Source organism: Protopterus annectens, chromosome 4.part0, assembly GCF_019279795.1.
Source record: "Protopterus annectens isolate FY-2018-M chromosome 4.part0, PAN1.0, whole genome shotgun sequence".
Taxonomy (NCBI): domain Eukaryota; kingdom Metazoa; phylum Chordata; order Ceratodontiformes; family Protopteridae; genus Protopterus; species Protopterus annectens.
Genome location: NC_056733.1, coordinates 1,096,015,025 through 1,096,037,755, shown reverse-complemented (window position 1 = coordinate 1,096,037,755; position 22,731 = coordinate 1,096,015,025).

Here is a 22,731-nt window from a genome sequence, read left to right as displayed (position 1 = left end):
TTCTAGTTTCCTAGTGCCCCTCTTTACAGCACCCCTTCTTTTCACTGTCCTCTGACAGAATAGTTAGAGATTGCATTTAGATTCCTGTTTGTTTTATGGGATTTTTGTTCTCTTCATAACTTTCATAGTTCTTAGGTACTCAGTAGGCTATTCATCTCTGAGGATCTTCCGAAACCTAGCCATACAGGGTTTATATTAGTTGATTGCACTTTCAAAAGTTTGAGTTTCATATGGTGGACACCACATGATCGAACTTTTGAAAGTTCAAATGCTTTAACAGAGATCTCCATATAGCACGGAATGGGAAGATTTCCCTTTTCTGTACTGTAGTGCAATCTCAGAGTTGGTATATTTAAAGATCAGGAGATGAGGGGGTGTAGGGGTACTTGCCCCCCTGCTTAAAATATTAAGGTAGGTTATTTGTGTAGTTTATTTTTTTTATTAGATGTTCAAACTTTTAAAAGTTCAATCATATGTTGTTGACCATATGACAGTCGAACATTTGGAAGTTTGATCATCTAATAAAGTCCCAGCCATGCATTCCCATGAAGTTTTACCATTTATCTTTTAAGTATAAATAACACAGAAATGAACAGAACATTTACATGTTGCCTATTCCATGAGGGACAATTGTGCTAAACCAGTTTTGAATTTCAAATTACCCATCAACTTTTCCAATTATGTTTGAGTAGTGTAAGAAAAGTACTTTGCTTTATGTGGTGAGGAAGACCATTCCAAACAAGTGGTATTCTCTTGATACATATCTACCTCACTGACATGTTCTGTATATGTTCAAAAAGGGACTGAGATCTCTTAAGTAGATGTTTATGCATGCAAACGTGCAGTGGGTCTAACAGTTGAGGTCTTTTGAGGCTGTGTACATGAGACAGATATTACCCCTCAGTAGCCTGTGTGACAGCAAGAAATGGGATAAGGCTGTGAGGTGGTCCACATAGTAAGAAAGCTTTGTTTTCATTTAAGTTGTACCGAATGTCTGGACAGGTTGATGCCAAAGGGTCGTTATACCCAATGAACAGCCTAATGAGTATGGTATGCAGTGGACCCAATACCCTTAGTAATAAGCTATGCAGTGAGAAAGGACTGATAGGTGATAATCAAATGGCAATTAATTGTATACCTAGGCTCCAAGGTCCTTGACGATTGAATCAGGGTTGTGATATCAATGCAATGGTTACATACACTGCCTTGTATGTAGTGGCATTTAGAGCTGGATATACTGGGCTTATTTCTGTAAGCAATTCACATCATCTCAATATGTTATACAGTCTTGTGACAATGTTAATAACGTTCTTTTCATTAAATGGAATCAATGTGATACTTTTAATTGATTTATTAATGCTGCTGTTTAAATGTTTGATTTGGATACATATGGAAAGGTGTTTATTCCAGAACTAGTTCACTGCCACAGATAAAATTCAGGTCCTTAAACCTTGATTTTCTGGTACTCTTTGGCTTACAAATATATATAAGATTCATAAGTGTGGGGTTTGCAGATTCCTAGCAAGCCCGGCTAAAGCAGCTCTCAGCAACGTATACAAGACTAGGTAGAGGAAAAGGGCTTTAACGCAGTCTGCATAAAGAAGGTTTGTTATGCCTTGTATTCAAATTTTGAGGAAAATTTGAGGTCGCACAAGTTGCTGCATATGCCTAGTCTGGTACCTACCAAAGGGAGTATTGTGGTCTATGATTGGACTGATAAGGGCAGAGTACAGTGGGATATTGACCTCTTTGGACCTACATGCCATGCTCTGACTTATAAGTTGTGCAACATAAAAGGATTTCCTCACCACTGTGGCCATGTTATGGTCAAAGTTAAGGCTACTGTCTATGTTGTATACCAAGATCCCTGACCACTGTGTTGACTCTTATGAGTGAATCATCAACATGGTAATTAGCTGGGATGGTTAGTTTCCCAAAGGATACAATTAGGCTTTTCTTAGCATTGAGTTTAGGACCGTGACTTTGGCACCATTTATTCATAAGAGATAGATCTTGGAGAATGCTAGTGTCTGCAGGAGATTAGATGATAAGCTTGTAATCATCTGCAAACTTAGCCATAACCCTTCAGCATTTGCTTCTATTTCAGAGAAATAGATGCCCAAAAGGAGTGGGTCCAGTACTGAGCTCTGGAGGACTCCACTAGTGACTGACCTCTTGGTGGAGGTGGCCTCACCTATTTTCACCTCCTGGGTCCTATCATTGAGCCAGTTGGCTATCCAGAGTATGATAAAAGGGTTTATTCCTAAATTAGTGCACTTGTCATTGATGTCTGAGTGGGGTATTGTATCAAAAGCTTTGGCCAGGTTGAGATAAGCTGTGTGCACAGTCTTGCCTTCAATTTAAAATGAATATGATTTTGCATTTTTTTGTAATTTTCTCATATACTCCCCACTTCAGTGCATTTGGCAGAACACTGAAGCATTCTAAATTTAATGTAATTGCTATTTTGGATTAATAGAAGCATAAGGAGAGTTTAACAAACTTGCATGGACTCATATTGATGCATCTTCCTCCAATGTCCAGCCACATAGAGGCTTAGATAGCCACACTTAGAGAAGAAAATGCAAGAAAAATCTAAAAATAGTGAATTCATGATCATTTGGACTTTCTTCAGTTAGCTACAATAAAATGTTTAACATAAATTGCTTCTCACTGAGAATTTAATTTTACCTTCTCAAATATTAGTGAGAAGTCAAAATATTCCTTGCAATACTAGATATTTTGCATGGAATTTAAAAAAAGTAAAGGATATGATGAAATGCAAAACCCTATGTATTTTAAGTTGGAAAAATGTTGGCTTTTTAACAAATTTTATGGTGTACTGAAGTTAGCAACAACTCTGATTAAAGGAGATAGAGAGTCTTTTTTAATTGTCTGCTTTGTTATTTAAAAAACAAAAAAGCAACAAGTCAACATCATAATAACATCAGTACAAAAAAATGAAACACACAGACTGTTATTTTTTTTCAAAAAACAATGTCCACCTTGTCATTCAGCCATAAACTATATACACTATTTCCTTATTAAGTACAAGTACATAAACTGTTCCCAACTCTTCATGTCTTCTCATGAAGCTTCTACCCAAAGATAACATTCATAAATTTGCACTCATTGTTGTCAGCATAATCACAGACATGTACGTTTATGATATGAAAATATATGACTGTGTTTTCACTTATAATTACTGAAAAAATGCATGATATTCAAGAGCTTTAAATCTAAGCTGCTGTATTCACACAGTTTAGCTAAACTGCTCAAATTTTTGGTTAAGTTTTTATCAAGATACTCTACCTTCTTCTGCCACGTTGAAAGATGATTTGTAACAGTAAAAAATGGTAGAGAATCTTTATAAGAAATGACCAACATATTTTGAACATTGTATCTGAGTATAGCAGCTGAGATTTAGAGCTCTTGAATACCATGAGACTTTTAGATAGTATCAGTCAAAAAGCACATGTTTATTGTCATATCATTAATGTGCATGGCTTTGTTTATGCTAAGAGTAGAGTGCATATTTTTACATCTTCTTTTGTGTGCCTGTAAGTCAAACCACAAGGTTTTCATGAATAATAAGACAGCAGATGGGAATTCATTTTACTTAATGTTGTATCATCCCTCTTTAGTTGTACTTTGTCTATTCCTTCTCCAGAACACTTGTATTTTTGTTTGTAACTATACAATCAAAATAGTTACCTCTTGTTGAAATGCCTTAGGTTGTGGGAAGAAGTGCAGTTTTACATTAGTGGTGTTCAAACAAACTAGTATTGTCACTAAGGGAAGAAGCAGTTTGCTTTCATTTTTACACCTAACCAGTGAATGTACAAAAATTCCTGAACAATGTAATCATTCAAAACTGGATTTTTCAAAGAAAGGACAGCCCTCAACTAAATAAAATAACTGTTTTCACATCAGCTGCATACAGAATGGCACATACTGTACTTATCTGCTAAAAAGGAATAAAATGCATGTATGTGCTCACATTAATTACTTCAGACAAACACACATCCACAAACATTTTCTGTCATTTGTGGGCACACTTATAATATGCTTGCAGCAGATGTCCTAATTAATTTCAGTCACTTCTACTTTTAAACTATAGATTTGTCTTTCCTACATAGAAAGAACAACACTGTCCACATTTAGCTGAATAAATAACATTAGTTGTGTTACAGTTTGCATATAAATGGGGTCGATAAACACGTTTAGTAACAGGATGAACAAACCTGTTTTCAGATGCTGTATATGGACAAGCTTTACAACAATAGCATGGAAATGTGCGCCTCTTACTGGACAGGGGGCGCCTTATGCCTAAGCCCCCTACATAATTTTCTCTTTAAATTCAGGCAATTCGTAAACACAAAGGAGGGGTGCTGCCGTACATACTTCTTCAACTTGTCATCTGTCAATAAGATTTCCAATTTTCCTTAATTATACTACAAATCATATTAACATCATTAGTGTATTTTAAGCACAACCTCAGGGGATTAGGAATGGTAGTGTGCCCTGAAGCTTAAACCTTCTCTGTTATATGTAGGAAAGACAAATCTACAACTAAAAGATAGAGTGTTACAACACTTGAGGGATATTAGGTTGGGGGCAAGATATAATGCACTAGCACAACATGTTGTCTCTAACATTGGTCGTATGTTTTCATTCTTGTTGTTGCAGATGGTTAATAATAATGCCAGGGGAGGTGACATCAAGAATAAGATGGAGAACTTTGAATCTTATTGGATAGCTAAATTTTTGGCAGACAAACTACCTGATTTGAACTGTGTACTACCTATAAAACCTGTGTTGAGGGGAGGAGATTTTGTCTGTTTGGGTAGAAAGTGATTTAAATATATATATATATATATATATATATATATATATATATATATATATATATATGTGTGTGTGTGTGTGTGTGTGTGTGTGATTTATGATTTTATGGACCTGATGAAGGGTTTTCCCGAAAGAGTTTGTCCTTGTGATATTAAAAGCTTTTATGCTTTTCAAAGTGTTGGTCTGTTTGATTTCACAAGTAGAAACTCACTATTTGGAGTATTTCAGAGGTAAAACCGCTACAAGGACTTCCATCAATGTATGTCCCTGGTTAGATTATCTATACTTCATTGGATTTTAACATGACCGGTAAGGTAAAGCAAAAGTGTACACAGGTTCACACTAAAAACAAAGGTGAACTTTATTCCCTGTACACATCTCTAGACACTTTATGCTAAATGATGCAGGAAGTCTTGGCTGAAACTAGATTATTAAAGCATCATAAGCAAGACTCTGTGAAACATCTTTCTTCTTAAAATGACAATTGGAACAGCAGCGCCTTTAGTTAATGCCAAAAGAAGAAGTGATTGCATCTCATTCCACTCAAACTGATGAGCTCTTTTAAATGAATTACAAGTTGGAACAGATTACCAATGACATGGAAATTAGAGCTCAGTGCAACAACCTACAACTAATTGGACTACTTGATAGGATGGAGTATCATGACCCAATTGCTTTCATCAAGAAGGAATCACATATTGTCCTGCAAAGGTCATCTTCCCTAGAAGTAGAGCAATCACACAGAATTATTACAATGTCAGCCCGTAACCTTTATCCTCAAATTATTACACTATGTGGACATGGAAGAGATTCTTCACAGGTCTGTGTAGCACTAAAGAATATCCAAAAATGTGGGGAGACCAGCTTGCTTCTCTACATATTGCAATGTTGGCTTCCTTAAAAAGTTTACTCAAGGTGTAAAGTGCTGTAAAGAACTGGGATTCTATGTTCAACTGCAGTTTTCCACAGTTTTGATGTTTATAAAAATATTTAAATGCTTAGTTTTGAACTGAATAATGAAGCTGAGACCTAGCAGAGTTGTGGTCAATCCATCTTCCACCCAGGTTGGTAGGATTGATTCCCCTTCCAATAGTCAATAAGCACTAAAATCAGATTCTAAATGTATGTTTTATTGGTTCATTGTCCGATCTATAAACTCCTCATTATTGGGAAACCTAAAGAAGTGGAGCAGATTTTCACTAAACTGACTGCCTAGCCCAACTGTAAGCCAATGTCATTTATACCACATGGAAGTAACTAATCAATTTTCCTAAACTGCATGCTGGACAGATGAAATATTTGCTGAAGAGTGCATGAATGTTTCCATATCTGACCCTTCTTTGAAAGTGGTGGAGCTGCTGTAATATGAGCAGGACAAATAACGTTTAATGAACATTGTGACCGTGATCACAGAAGGACTAGCTCCCACCTTACAGTGTAATTACAGAAACTATCTTGTTCTGCCATTACAAATATTCCTGCCTCAGTATTGCAGCAGTTGCAAAATCAATGCAGAGAATGCATTACTTAATGACAGTAAGTTCTTCCACAGTATGACAGTTACAACTTCCACTGAAACTGCGAAATATAACATGAATACGTGTTATTTGTTATTTCTACATCATTGTATTTATGTGAATGTATAGCTGAGAAAACAATGTAAAAAAAGATTGTGCTCTACCAACGTGATATTTTAGCATGGATAAATGAATAATGTATTTACTCTTCTGATGCTATCTGCAATTCATTTGTTTGCTACTATACTTAAATTATTGTTTTAATTCTCCTGTAATCTACTTTTGTTGTGTCACAGTTTTACGTTATGTTTTGTTCTTACATCAAGTGAGTCTCTAACATATTTAATGCATATATTGAAAGTCTTTTTGGGCACCTCGGAAAATGGGTTCTTCCTATTAGAATGAACCCAATCAACAAAGGTTAAACAATAAGTAACATTTATACCAGTTTAATGCATCAAATGACACTCGCAGTGTATGCATTAAATATGTTTGATACTCAGTTTATACAAGAACAAAGATAGTGCTGACCTACTGGCTAATAACTTTATCTTCACACCCCTTCATCTACCCTGCACAATATACCCAAAATGTACTCCTCTCTAGCTATTGTGCAAGACCAAATCCAAAGCACTATAAAAGCTAAAAGTACTGCTTCAATGGGTACTGAAAATATCTCCTGATTCATTTTAAGTAGAATGAAACACATCATAGCTACCCCTAACAATCCTGTTCAACCTTCACCTCCATACAGGGATTGTTCCAAGTAATTGGAGAACGACTACAGTCACTCCACCTGCATAAGCAAGCACCTTTCATAGAACTGTAAGTGTGGCCAACCTCATAGAACTAATCAGCAAGAACATAGGAAACCTTCTAACACTGTCTCTGTTTGGATTGGTCAAGGGTAGGTAATGCTTATTCATCCTAGTGATCTTTTTTTAAAAGGTCACCAAACCAATGGCTCAAGGTAAAATGGTACACATGGTATAACTATACCTGTCTAAAGCCTTTTAACTCAGACATGACAGAGAAGTTAAATAAAATAGGAATAAACCTTTACATTGAATGTTGGATTGCCAGTTGCCTCACAGATTGGTTACAGGACATCAAAATAAGGGAAGCTTTGGTTACAGGAGATCAAAATAAGGGAAGCTACATCCACAAAGAGATTTCCCATCAGTGGAGTCCCATAGGTTTCAGTGCTGAAACCTCTCCTCCTTGGCCTGTATTCTCTGAAGTAAAAGCCAATACCAAAGGGCTCTGGCTGACTAAGTTTGTACTGACTAAGTTTGCAGATTACTGCAAGCTAGAAGCAGTGGTTGAACCTACAGATGACTTAGCCCTCCTGCAGAAATGCTTTCCCCATATAAATAACTAGTGCCAAAATTATGGACTAAAGCAAATGACATAAATCCATTAACATAGCCTTTGGGAAGTTGTCAACTCTAAAGAGCCATCACATTTACAATAAGACCCTATGATTTTTCCTAGTTCAGGAGCTGGGAATTTCTGTGGACAGTGACCTAACTGTTGGCCAACATGTGCCCACTGTGGTAAGAAATTCTTTTTATTTTGCATAGCTTATAAACAAACAGGTCTAGGTATAGAAATGTCATTGTTCCCCTTCACTGAGCTCTCATTAGGGCAGTCAGTGAGTATAATGCCTCCTTTGGTGGAATACATGTAACAACAGGAATACCCACAGCGATACCATAGTAAAAGGATACAAGGCCTAGATAATATGTCCTACATAGATATTTCAAAAGCCCTGTTACTATACTCTGTATCATTGAACTAAAATGGACACTGTGTGCTGACCAAAATACAAGTAACCAGCCCATCTTCACGTGAAGCACATTGGCTTGTTGTGGTGAGCCTGGTAGTCAATTTGCCCTTCTCCTTTGAAAAATCCACTAGGAAATGTTCAAAAATAGCAGACTTATTTATTTGTTAAAAAGCAGTCCAGTCAAATAAGACTTCTTTAGAACTGATTGTGTGTACTAATTGGTTAACTTTATAATTCCCCTTTGCTAAAACATGGCTACCTTAAAGACATACTATCCCAAAACTCAAAATATAAAGAGACTGTTAACATGCATGTAAATAATTTAAATAAATATTATAATTCCTTTAATTTACATAACTAAACCATCCAACCAAATCTTATTTAACCCTATCACTTAGTCACTCTGTAATAAGGAAATAGTTGGGTAGAGGAATACATGCAACTATAAAACCAGTCAAATATAATAAAGACAATATATAAATAAAAATTCCAAGGCCAAACAATAACACAAGCGCTAAACTCTTCTTGACCATGCAGACTTTCTCTTAAACTGCAAGAAGTTACTAACTGAATGTAATGTCCATATTAGAGAAGCATGCTAAAAATGTGTTAAAAAACCTCATGTGCACCATTCTGTAAAGCATGCCATTCAAGTCACATTTTGAAATTGATGGTGTTTTAAATAGATTTCATAAACGATGAGAGAATAATAATGAAAAAACTTTGAATGGGCATTTGTAGTGCCTTATAATTTGGATCATGTTAAAGTTAGACCTTTTTAAGAAAAACTGGGTGTTTTTAAGGCTAATGAGGTAGTGGATGGAGAGCTGGGTATCGCATGTTGTTTTATGTATAAAATGGCCCCCAGGATGAAAAGCCTTCTGAAGAAAAGTGATCAAATGAACAAGGGTGTTGAATCAATCAACAGAAGGACATGAAAGTGTGGAGCCTGTATCCAGTATATTTACAACTGGACAACTGACAAAATTTGTTTTAATGGACTAAAAAGTGGAGAAATATTGCCCAAGAATGGTAATTGTTATAGTAAGGGGTTGGTATATATTGCCTTATGTTGAATGTGCCCTGCCTTTTACGTAGACAAAGAGAGAGATCTCTGAGAGAAAGGATCTACAAACATATTAATATTGAGAGGAACATTTTAAATAATGCCCTACATAAACACTCTTTGACATGTCCTAAGTTTAACGAGTTCAAATTTTCTATCTTGAAGATAGTTAAACCTGACCATGGGTAGAGGGGAGCATGGGAAAATAGATTGGACTACAAGGAGTTGTACTGACAACTGAAAATGAATGCCACTCTTCCTCCCAGAACCAACAAAAATATATATGTAACTCACATTTTAAAAATGAGGTAGCTAAATTGGAAAAATAAAAAGATAAAACCAAATAGATTTTATATGAAGAGGTGCAATATGGTCTGATGAGAATGATTCCCACATTAAATATTGCTCATAATAATTTAGTATTTTGTTATTTTAGTAGTCTATATTTTATTCTTCTTTATTTTTTATTGTCTCATTATATGGAATTGCACAAAAACAGTTTAAAAATGTTAAGTCTGTTTTATTAAATTCATTTTTTAAACATGAATTTCAAAATGTGAACTGAATGGTATGATATATAGAATGGTGCAGATGAGTTTTTTAACAAGGTTTTTTAGCATGGTTTCTTCAATATGGCCTTTACATTCAGTTTGTAACTTTCTATAGTTTAAGGGAAAGTTAGAACGGTCAAGAATTTAGAGATTGCATTATTGCTTGGCTTTGGAATATTTATTTATACATATTTTCTTTATAATATTCTGACTGGTTGTATAGTTACCTCTGTGCAACATCAACAGAATGATTTGGCATGATAGTTACATCTCTCAGAGAATATCACTGCTGTGGAATAGACTCACCATTCAAGTAAACCAAAATTCACCCCTGTTCATATTCAAGCACAACTGTGATCTTTGTATAGGTAATAGAACATTTTTCCCAGAACTGCCGCTTGCACTACTGATGGACAGAGGCTAAGTGCTTTATCCTATGCATGAGCCTGCTCAAATTATATATGGCATTATCTCAGTTATTCTTACTAGGGGTAATATATAATTATCTACCATGTCAGTAACATCATTCTAACTCTAAACAGGATACATTAATTCAAGGAAATTAGGCTTGAAATGACCTGCAAGGGTAGCTAGACTAGTACTTAACCTGTTACCCTATAACCAATTGCTTGATGATTTGAGATCATAATTTTAAGCTAAACTCTCTCTGTTTCATTCTCTTACTGTTGTGAATAAATTGTCCGTATCACTTAAGAATGACCACAGAGAAAGAAAAGAACAATTCTTAACTCCCTTGTCAGTTTTAGATCTTGATGTTAACCTGTCCAGTCCTCATAAACTCAAACGCTGTTACTGTGTCTAATTAGAGAAAATAGCTATTATGTTAATTTCATTCAGAGAATGTCCACTATTTAGTATATTTTGCAACTTAGATCTGTTCACTATGTGAAATGCAGACTACATAGATATGTAGCCTATTTCTTCATCTATGTAGCCTATGTCTTCCTTTTTGTAGATTTTCATATCATGTGCTGTAAAAATACAGGGATCTAACATTGACCATTTATATGTACTTGCAATTTCAGCAAAATATACATAGTGTTTTTTCCTCTGCCCCTTCAAATTGTGTAATAGAATCATGTGAAAATCTTAAGTGTATTGTGTACTATGTTGCTGGCCTGCACATATAAGGATTTAATCACCTTTCTTATTAATTGGAACAGTAATCTGACATCAGTAATTTTGGAGCTGCATTTTACTGTAGCTGATACCTAAAAATCCTACTTACCTTAGCTTACTTCTGAGGTTTCAGCTCATACAATTCATTACTCAAGAGACTGTATCACCTGAGTTAGTCCAATTTAGGTAGTTTTTAATTTCATTCATTCAGTCTTACCTAACAAAATCCACTCATTCTGTAATACATATTTGAGACTGTAGAATGTCTCTCTAACTTTTTTTCTCACATTGCTCTTTTTAATAACCATTCTTCCACCTTGGTCTTTGCTACACAGCATTGTCCTGCCTGAAAAATTTCTCCCCTTAGTTCTTACTGTATCTAAGACAGTTTACGTTATGATGAGGCATACTCATTTTTTTTCTTTGTATCAGCTGCTGTATGCTATATTCATTCTCCACATATCATTAAACATTGTCATTCCTTTTTCTGTTTTCCTTGTGCACTTTCTTTATTAAACCACCCTTTTATTCTTTTATATTTCTTATCACATTCCTCACCCCTGAACATTAACACTTGTTCATTTAGTTCTGCTGCTAACTCAGATATACTGAGTGTAGTTATTTAGTAGTTGATTTAACTCTGTACCCATTTCTAGAAACATCTGTCTTCATCTGCCTATGAATGACATCCATTTGATATGAATCTCTCATTTATTCTACAACAATCTCACTCTAAACGTACCATCAATAGTAAGTGAACACTCTAGCCTAATCTTTGATTGGAATATATTTGCTGACACTGCAAAGTGATCTATTCCAATCCTCCATTTCATGTATAAAAGGTATAACCTTGGTTTATTGTTTCTGTTCCATTGACCTTTACCAGATTAAGCATGAAGTTGCCTTCAGTAGTTACCTACTTCTTCATATATCTTGTCAGCCTTTGGATTTCTCACCTATATGTTCACTGGTGTTTGTGAACATGTACCCACAGTTCTGAGGCACTACTTCTCTGGCATTAAGGTCAGCATATAATGTATTTTCTGCCCTTGTAATATTTTCATTATTAAATCCTGCTGAAATTCCTCTTGATTGTAATCATCTCTCTTCTCTGAGTTTTGTGTGCTAATCAGACTTATTATAAAATTAGTTCACCACAAAAACGAACCACACAGCAACAGCCACTGAAAAAAGTTTTTTTATTCCTCTAGCGCCTCGGCAACAGTAAGCCTTCAAGGAGTAACATAAAAAACCTTAAGAAACCATTTATATAATACCAGCTCTACTCGATAAAACAATTAAACAATTAATTAATCAATAATAAAACAATCACATACCATTCTTAAAGTGAAATGCATTTACAAAACACTTTTCCAACAGCAATCTGTATTCAAGCCCTTTGGAATCAGTGTTTCATACTTCAATATAAAAATTGTTTCTTTCCGTAAGAGCAACAACTTATACATTTCTTTATTCAAACATGCCATATTAATCTGTTCCAAGACAGTGGCTTTCAAACCTTCTGTATTCCCATTATGACATTTATTAAAATGTAGAGCCAAGGGGCTCTCCATTTTATTTATTCTAATATCTCTCAGATGTTCTAATAATCTTGTTTTAAACATCCTTTTCGTCTGCCCTATATAAAACGTATTGCAACTACACTTGATGGCATATATAACACCCTCTGTCCTACAATTAAATATTCCTTTTGTTTTAAAACTAATATTATTAATATACAAGAACGAATTAATAATATAAGGACAACCACTGCATTTACCACAAGGTGTCGTCCCTTTTAAATAAATTTGCTGACTTAATTTCATATTAGGTCTCTGAAACTTAGTGTGCACCACCAAATCCTTGATATTCCTTCCCCTTTTGTAAGAAAAAGTTAATTTTTTATTAGAAAGACCATCAAGATCTGTAAAGTTTTTTAAAAATTCCCAAAAATGAACAATACATTTTTTAATCCTATCACTCAAAATATTATATTTCGACACTATAAATAAATTCTCTTCCTTGTCACCACTACTCATTCTACTTCTATTGACTTTATTATTTATATTATATTTTTTATTCAATACTTTTTGAACATTCATATCTATTACTTCTATGTCAAAACTTCTATTTTTAAACATTAACATTGTTTGTTCTAATTCATCATAAAAAACATCTTCACCATTACAAAGTCTAGAAATTCTCAAAAACTCTCCATAAGACAAAGACTCTATAGTATGTTTAGGGTGACAACTATTTCCCATTAAAAACTCATTTACTGTCCCAAACTTTCTGTGTATACTAGTATTAATATGTTCTCCCACTTTACCACATAAAGTGATGTCCAAAAAAGAAACTTGATGGCCAGATTGTAATCCATCAAACTTTATGTTAAATCTATTAATTTGAATATTTTCCACAAAATCCTTGACTAAATGATTGCCACCTTCACATAAAAAAAATAAATCATCTATGTATCTAAAATAATACTTCACATATTGTTTAAAAAATAATTTGTCATAAATACATTCTCTTTCCACCAAACCCATAAAGATGTTTGCATACATGGGTGCAAAAGGTGCACCCATGGCCGTACCTTGGATTTGGTGATACAATTGATTTTCAAACTAAAAAAAATTATTTTGCAAACAAAATTGTACTAAATCCGTAACATAATGGGTTAATGGGCTGTTGCCCATATAACACAGCAAAGATTCTAGTCCAAAATGATGTTTTATATTAGTGTAAAGACTTCTTACATCCAAGGTTATCCAATACATGTTTTTCTGCCACACAACATTTTTTATTTTATCCAAAAAAATCAAAAGAGTCCTTGATATAAGAAGGAAGTTGTCTGGCTTTCTTTAATAATACACCATGCAGGACAACCCCCAAATTATGTAAGAAATATTTAGTCGCAGAAACTATAGGACGGCCTGGTGGATTTATCCTATCTTTATGTATTTTGGGCAAACAGTAAAAGGCCGAACTCGTCTCATTTACTATTAGTTTATTTTCCACATCTTTTTCAGACCAATAACCTAGTCTGAGACCCCTATGTATTAATGATGTATAGTCTTTTTTAGCTTGTTCAACAGCCCCAGTACATGTACCCATAGTTCTGAGGCGCTACTTCTCTGGCATTAAGGTCAGCATATAATGTATTTTCTCCCCTTGTAATATTTTCATTATTAAATCCTGCTGAAATTCCTCTTGATTGTAATCATCTCTCTTCTCTGAGTTTTGTGTGCTAATCAGACTTATTATAAAATTAGATTAACTTATCTCTGACATCAGTATATTCAGGATTGACTCACTGCTCTTTCTTACAGTTATTGGTCAGTCTTTCCATTCATTATCTCTTCCTCTATCCTTCCACGCTTATCTTTTTCACTACTCAATGTTGAAACTTTTATTAAACCTATTATTTGAAACCTTGTTTCTTCACAAAACCATATTTACCAAATGTTTAATGCACCTTATCCAAACAACCTGAGCCATAAGTTCACACAGCAAAACATCCACTTTCACCTTGCATGCCCATAGCCACTTCAAATACCTAACAAGGGTGAAAATTCTAAGAATTTAAATCCTACTGAGACTTTACCCTCATAGTAATGCTTTTAGCATTTAGTGACTCAAAGCAATGAAAGCAAGCAATCTTTTTCCTGAATGTAGTGCCTATCATGTCTTCAGACCTACTGGCAGTTGGAGAGTACCAGTATTTTCCAGGCTATCCCCACTTAATGACTAATTCCAAGGGATGTAAAATTTGAACTCCTCGTTGTCAAAATAACTCAAAACAATATTGGGCAACACTTCATGGCTAGCTGTGGAATACACTGTTTATGACTTTCTGACTATGATATCATAGTAATACCCCTGAAACCCAAATGTTTTATTCATGGATTTCTGCTACACACTTTCAACTAACTGTGACACATTACTAAGTGTAAGTGTCAGCTCTATGCTCTATGTCTTACACAGGAAGCATACATGTGATGTTCAATACCTATAAGAGGTGAAGGCTTTGGTATACTGGCCAGAGGGTGGGCTATCCTTGGCATGATATCCCCTTAGGTGAAGAATATTGCAAAATCACAGAAACAGTTTAAGCTACTCACATGTTCATCATGTTACCCTGCTGCAGTCATCACGCTTGGGTTATCCTGCCATCAAGTGGTCCCGCAGTCGGCCCGAATTCCAAAGTCTTGGTCCAGCATCAGTTGCTGTCGCTTCTTCCCTGACGTCAGAGCGCCAGGGGTATATCAGAGGCATCTGACACCATTTTCTTCAGTCTTTTTTGCTGCGTGGTGCCCGAAGCAGAAGCAGTTCGCAAGTGCCGGTTGGCCGACACCTGAGATTTTTGAATCGAGTTTCAGTCCGAAGTCTTCAAAGCTAAGTACCCCGTTGGGGAACCTTTTCTTGCCTCAGTCCGATGTCAGAAAAAGTTAACAATTGTATTTCTTGTGGGAAGCAAATACCTCATAAGGACTTTCATTCTTTTTGTATACCTTGCCTAGGCCCAGACCACGACGTCACTGGTTGTCGGTTTTGTGCTAGGTTCAATAAGTGAACTATAAAGTGACGCTTTGATTTCGCACGACACTACTTCGGTAGAAAATTTAATTACAATATGCCGTCGGAGCAACCGACTACCGGCGTGCATAAAAAACACAAGGATAAAGACAGGCAGCCTAGATCCAAGCCAGACTCCAAGGCCTCGGCTGGGCCGGTCGCCGGTTCTCCGGTTTTCAGTGAGATGCCAACGCAGCCCCTGGCTACCACTGAATTGGATCCCCAGACCACTTCAGATCCCCCAGCAGAGAGTTCTAGGCTGACGCAGCCATTTTGCTTAGGCCCTACCGACGACATTGCAGTAGGGGAAGCCGATGCTGTAGAAACACCTTCGGTTTCTGAAGGTGTCTTCAGACTGACTACCCTCACCATAAAATCTTATGCTAAGCTTAAGACTCCTCTAAATCCAAAACAGCCTACACTTCAGTCTCCAGGTCAAGGCCCTATGCCTAAGAAACCAATGCTTAAAATGGCTGAAGATTTGATTTCTTTGATCAGGGGTTCCCAACCCCCCCCCCCCCAACAAAAGGCCTAGACAAGAGGAGGATTATGCCTCCTCTGATCAAGTGTCTGTTTCCTCAGGCTCCTCTGAGGAACATGATTATTCCTTTCCCCCTTATGAAGATTCTGATGCTGAATACTCCATTCCCTCAGCTTCTCCCCCTGAAGATTATTCCTTTGGGGAAACCTTACACACCATGAGGGAACATTTCCACTGGGAAGGTCAGGACTACTCCGACTCAAAGAAAAGGCTCTGAGAGTTTATTTTACTCCTCCAGCACAGACCACTTGCTATCCCCCCAGTTTTGGACATTGTGGATGATGTCTTCTTAGAATCTAGTCTAAATCCAGATTCTCTGCCTCCTGCTCCAGCCAAACCAGATAGATACTATGGAGTGCCTGACTCACACAAATTCCTTTACAAAAGCCCTGCTGCTGATCTAGAGACAATCTCCCAGGGTCCCAAAGGGGCTAAGGCTTCTATGGCTAAAAATCCTGTACTCTCAGAAAGGGACTCCAGAGCACTAGATAGGTGGGGGAAGAAGGTTTACACCTCAACTTCTCTAGCTATGAGAGCACTAAATTGTCAATTTCACATGCTTAAATACCAGCAATTCCTAATGTCAAATAAAACAAAAGATGGGCACGCACCCTCAACAGTCTGAATTCAAGGAAATGCAATATCTGTTGCATGCAGATGAACAGGTGGGCAAACATACTTTACAATGTGGTTTTGATGCCTTGGAAGCTTCCTCTAGAGCAGCTGTTACTGGGTCTATTATACGTAGGCATGCTTGATTAAAGGAACAATCTCTGCCTGATCATGTTAAAGCAAAGTTACTGGATGCACCCTTACAGCAGGATGTCTTATTTGGGGTTAAAGCAGAGGAGGTTTTAAAGAAAATGGAGGATAAGGCAAAATCTATGCAGACGGTCAAAGATTTCTTACAGGTACAGCCCCCACGCTACAGCAGAAATTGGCCAACAAAAAATTGGGCCTTTCCAGCTTCTGATAGACCCCAGAGGGGTAAATACAGGCACCCAAGGGGCAGAGGACAAGCACAAATCCCTTACAAACCTCGCCAATGGGGCACTACAACACAGAAGGGAGGAGAAGACAGGTCCCAAACCACTAGAAGGCAAACACAATGACTTAAACCTCAAACTGCCAAGCAAAACTCTCTTGGCAGCTCCTTTGGGAGGAAAATTAGAAGTTTTTGCAGACAACTGGCGCATCGTCACAAAGGACAAATGGGTCCTAGACATTATCTCACATGGATACAGATTCCATTTCCACACCTTGCCAAGGATAAAAGGAATGCCAAACCTGCCACAAAAACAATGGGCAGAGGCACAAAAACAAATTACAGCTCTCATGGACATGAGAGCCATTCAACTGGTACCTGCACAGGAGCAAGGCCAAGGATTTTACTCAAGGCTCTTTCTAGTCCCCGGAAAGGACAATGCTTGGAGACCCATTCTGGACCTTTCAATTTTAAACGCCTTCTTGCAAGTACCCAAATTCAAGATGCTAACACTACAGCAGCTTCTTCCCATGTTGGGCAAGAAAGCTTGGCTAGTAATGTTGGACCTCAAGGAGGCATACCTGCATGTCCCTATCAGACAAAATTGCAGAAGATACCTCCATTTCATTGCAGCTTCAACCCATTACCAATTCTCTGCACTGCCCTTTGGCTTATCTACTGCACCCAGGGTCTTCACAAAATGCCTGGCACCAGTAATTGCATACTGCAGACAAAGAGGAATTCAAATATACCCATACCTGGACGACTGTCTCATCCAAGCAGAAAGCAACGACATTCTCTTACAACACCTGGCTTTTGTAAAACATCTTCTAAGTTGCCTAGGGTACACAGTAAATGAAAAGAAATCAAAACTAGTGCCCTCACAAAATATGACATTCCTGGGTGCCAGCTTGAATACAATGGCCCAGATGGCTTATTTGACGCCAGACAAACAACTACAATTAACTCAATACTTCAGAACAATGGCAACAAAGACCCAACTCCCTGCAAGAAAAATTCTGCAGGCCTTGGGCTTCATGGCATCTTGCATACTACTAATACCATTTGCAAAACTGCATATGAGGAAATTTCAATGGTACCTAAAAAGCATATGGACTCAACACAGCCACAGCTTGGAAACAATGATAACTCTCATTCCCTGCCTTCAACAGGAGTTTCTAGGGTGGTCACAGGCATGTCACCTCAACAAGGGTCAGCCTTTCACCCTACCCCCAGCCAGGCAAACTATGACAACAGATGCATCAGACTATGCCTGGGGGGGGGGCACACATGGCAGGATGGTGCGTTCAAGGCATATGGACAGCAGATCAAAGGAATCTGCACATCAATCAAAAAGAAATGCTAGCTGTACAAAATGCTCTGACAGCCTTCAAGCACCTCTTACATCCAGGACAGCTTATCATAAGGACAGACAACACCACAGTAATGTGGTACATAAACAAACAAGGGGGTACACACTCCTACCCTCTATGCAGGCAAGCAATTACCTTGTGGAACACAGCACTGGCTTACCAAGTTCAATTACAAGCTCAATTCCTGCCAGGAAAAAAGAACACATTGGCAGACGACCTAAGCAGAAACATCATGGATCCCCACGAGTGGAAACTAGATCCACAAGTATTCGCAATGATAGCTCAAAAATGGGGGCTCCCAGACATAGACCTGTTTGCCAGCCCTCAAAACTATCAGCTAACAAAGTTTTGCTAAAAGTATATGCCTTTCCTCCACTACCCCTTCTCACAAAGTTGCTACTGAAAGTCAGGATGGAGAGACCCCGAATGATACTCATTGCCCCAGACTGGCCACACCAGCACTGGTACCCACTATTAAGGAATATGGCCCAGAGCCCACCATGGATTCTACCACAAATTACCCACCTGCTCACACAGCAAGACAATCAGATTCTACACAGCCAGCTCAAAACCTTAAACTTGGCTGCATGGCAAATCACCTAAGCAACCAGCCAGCTCCTCTCTCACAAGCTGTTATGGAAGTTATTCTGGAGGTCAGGAGGCCCAGCACCAGGAAAGCCTACTCAGACAAATGGAAAAGGTTTTGCACCTGGAACCAAGCTAAAGGCCAAAATACCCTTCAGCCCGACATACCTCAGATTCTGCAATATCTAACTGAGATGTTACACAAAGGCCTTTCTTTTTCATCTATTAAAATCCACACCTCAGCTATTTCTGCTCACTGCAACATGGATCCTCCTTTATTTTCACATCCACTCCTAAGGCAGTTTCTCAGAGGGGCCAAAAACATTAGGCCTCCCAGGAGAGCACCAACACCTACTTGGGACCTCAACTTTGTTCTGGAAAAACTCACGCTACCTCCTTTTGAGCCAGCTTTCTCAGCTGACTTAAAGTTTATATCATGGAAGACTGTCCTGCTGCTAGCAATCACTTCAGCTAGAAGAGTTTCAGAGCTTCAGGCACTAATGGCAGTAGAGCCTTTCCTCATTTTTCATCAAGACAGAGTTTCTCTACGAACTAACCCCTCCTTTATGCCTAAGGTGGTATCTAGTGTGGCTCTAAATCAAACCATCCATTCACCCACCTTCTTTCCAAATCCACAGAACAAAGGAGAAAGACTCCTGCATTCCTTGGACATTCACAGGCAGCTATGTTACTACTTGGATAAAACTAAGGTTTTCAGAAAATCTGACCAGCTTTTTGAATCCTATGCTACAGCATCACAAGGAAAGGCTATCTCAAAACAGACCATACCCAAATGGATAGGGCATTGCATACGTTTTTGCTACACCCACCATGGAAAACCAGTTCCTGCTACCATAAGGCCCCACTCTACCAGGGCAGCAGCTACATCTACAGCCTTCCTCAGGGGGGTGCCAACCAAGGATATTCTGGAAGCTGCAACTTGGAGTTCAGTACACACCTTCACCAAACATTACCACTTACCACTTTACTCTAAGACTAGAGCTGGCTTCGCCACTAGAGTTTTGCAGGGCCTTCTAGCCTCCACTAACCCTGTTTGACTCCACCTCCCATCCTTAGCTTTGGGATTCTACCCAAGCGTGATGACTGCAGCAAGGTAACACGATGAACATAGTACAGTTTTGTACCTACCATAAATGTAGATGTTCGAGTGTATACCCTGCTGCAGTCCAGGTTACCCTCCCTCCATTCCCTCTGAACTAGCTGAACTTATCTCTACCACTCTATTCTATACTACCTCTGTGGTGTATTTGCTTGTGCCTAAGGGCTTTGTTTTATTTTTCCATATAGCTATATGTGTATATATATATATATATATATATATATATATATATATATATATATAATTTTTTTTTTGCCTACCTATTAGGGGCACCTGACATCTGGGGCAAGAAAAACTGAAGAAAATGGCGTTGGATGCCTCTGATATACCCCTGTTGCTCTGACGTCAGGGAAGAAGCGACAGCAACCGACGCCGGACCAAGACTTTGGAATTCGGGCAGACTGCGGGACCGCCTGATGGCATGATAACCCAAGCGTGATGACTGCAGTAGGGTATACACTTGAACATCTACATTTATGGTAGGTACAAAACTGTACTATACTGTCAGTAGCATTTTGTTTACACATCATGAACAGATCAGACAGGAGTCGCTTTGGACTAGGATGTTTGCAGATGACATTGTGATCTGTAGCGAGAGTTCTGAATAGGTTGAGGAGACCATGGAGAGGTAGGGATATGCTCTAGAGAGGAGAAGAATGAAGGTCAGCAGGATTAAGACAGAATATACATGTGTGAATGAAAGGGAGGATAGAGGAATGGTGAGGATGCAAGGAGTAGAGGTGGCGAAGGTGGATGAGTTTAAATACTTGTGATCAACAGCTCAGAGTAATGGGGAGTGTGAAAAAAAATGTGAAGAAGAGTGTACAGGCATGGTGGAGTGGTGGAGAAGAGTGTCAGTGTGATTTGTGACAGGCAAGCACCAGTATGAGTGAAAGGTAAGGTCTACAAGAGGGTAGTTAGACCAGTGAAGTTATATGGGTTGGAGATAGTGGCACTGACAAAAAGGCCAGCGTCAGAGCTAGACATGGCAGAGTTAAAGATGTTGAGATTTGCACTGGGTGTGATGAGGGTGGACAGGATTAGGAATAAGTATATTAGAGGGTCAGCCCAGGTTGGACGGTTTGGAGACAAAGCCAGAGAGCTGAGATTAGGTTGGTTTGGACATGTGGTGAGGTGGGATGCTGGATATATTGGGAAAAGGGTGCTGAGGATGGAGTTGCCAGGTAAGAGGAAAAGAGGAAGGCCTAAGATAAGGTTTATGGATGCAGTGATAGAGGACATGCAAGTGGTTGGTGTGACAGAGCAAAATGCAGAGGACAGGAATAAATGGAAACAGATTATATGCTGTGGTGACCCCTAATGGGATCAGCTGAAAGAAAAAAGAAGAGCATTGAACTTTCATAAAGAACTAATTAGTTATGCTTATGTTGCTTGGCTGTTGTGATATTTAGAGAAATGTAAAAAAAATGACTATATAAATAAATAGTATATAAACAACAATTAATATGTCTTAAGCATCACTAGAAAGAAATCAAATGCTATGCCAACTGAATTGCCCAGCACACAGGTTTTAAGGTGAAATCTTTCAATAGCTTGTATGCAGCATAGTTCTGGAATTATTAATGCAATTATGAACAGGCTATATTACATGCCTAGAAGCACTAATAGGATGCAACTACAATAACCCCTGTAGGCATCATTATCAGGCTATCACAAGTTAAAATTTAAGAAATCAGAAATACCAACATTATTCTCCTTCTTAAATTTAGTAGCATGAACTGTAAGGTGTAATTACAGATACACTGTGGAAAGACAGAACTAAAATGCTACAGAATCCCTGTATTCATTTCTATTTTATTGCAGTGAAGAATCAGGGTTGTTCTGCAAACATACTGAATGCAAATAGAAAATTATGCACATTTCACACTAAACAAATTTTAGTATATACACTTGATTAAAGAAGACTTGGGAATTGGCAATCAAAAGTGAATGAAAACTATAAATAATTGAATTTTGTTCAACACAAACCAGAAGAATTTAAATCAATGCTCAGATTTCACCACATTTTGTTCAATTTTTCACACACAAACTTGCACACATATGTACAAACTTAAACATATATGCTTACACCAACCACAACCACAACCAAATAAAGTATTTCACTATGTGGATTGAAATGTTTCAATGTTACTCAACAGCTGTAATCCATAGCTACTTAAATGCTTTAAACTGTGGATTATATTGAGATAAACAGGAAGTAGTTTGTGGTGTAAGGCATATTAATATAAATAAATGTATATATTACAAAAGCACAAGCAGTGCTGTGACAGAAGGATAATAACCTGTTTATTGCCCAGGTTGGATTAGTAGCTCAGACATCAGAGGCGATGGCAAGTAGGATTTTATGCCCACGATTGAGGATGAGTGGCTGGGTGCATTTCATTGTACATCTACATGGGAGACTTAAGATACACATGGGGTATTGTCAATGTCTGAGTTCTCCCATGGGGATGGGTGATGGAAAGTAGAATGTTCTGCCCATCCTGGGGAAGAGCACCTAGGTTCACCTTATGGTAAATCTTCATAGAAGACTGGGGATACACAGGAAGTCTATGAGAGTCCAGATCAATGGCTGAGTTCACCCACAGGCAAGACAATATATCAAAATGTCCCATTG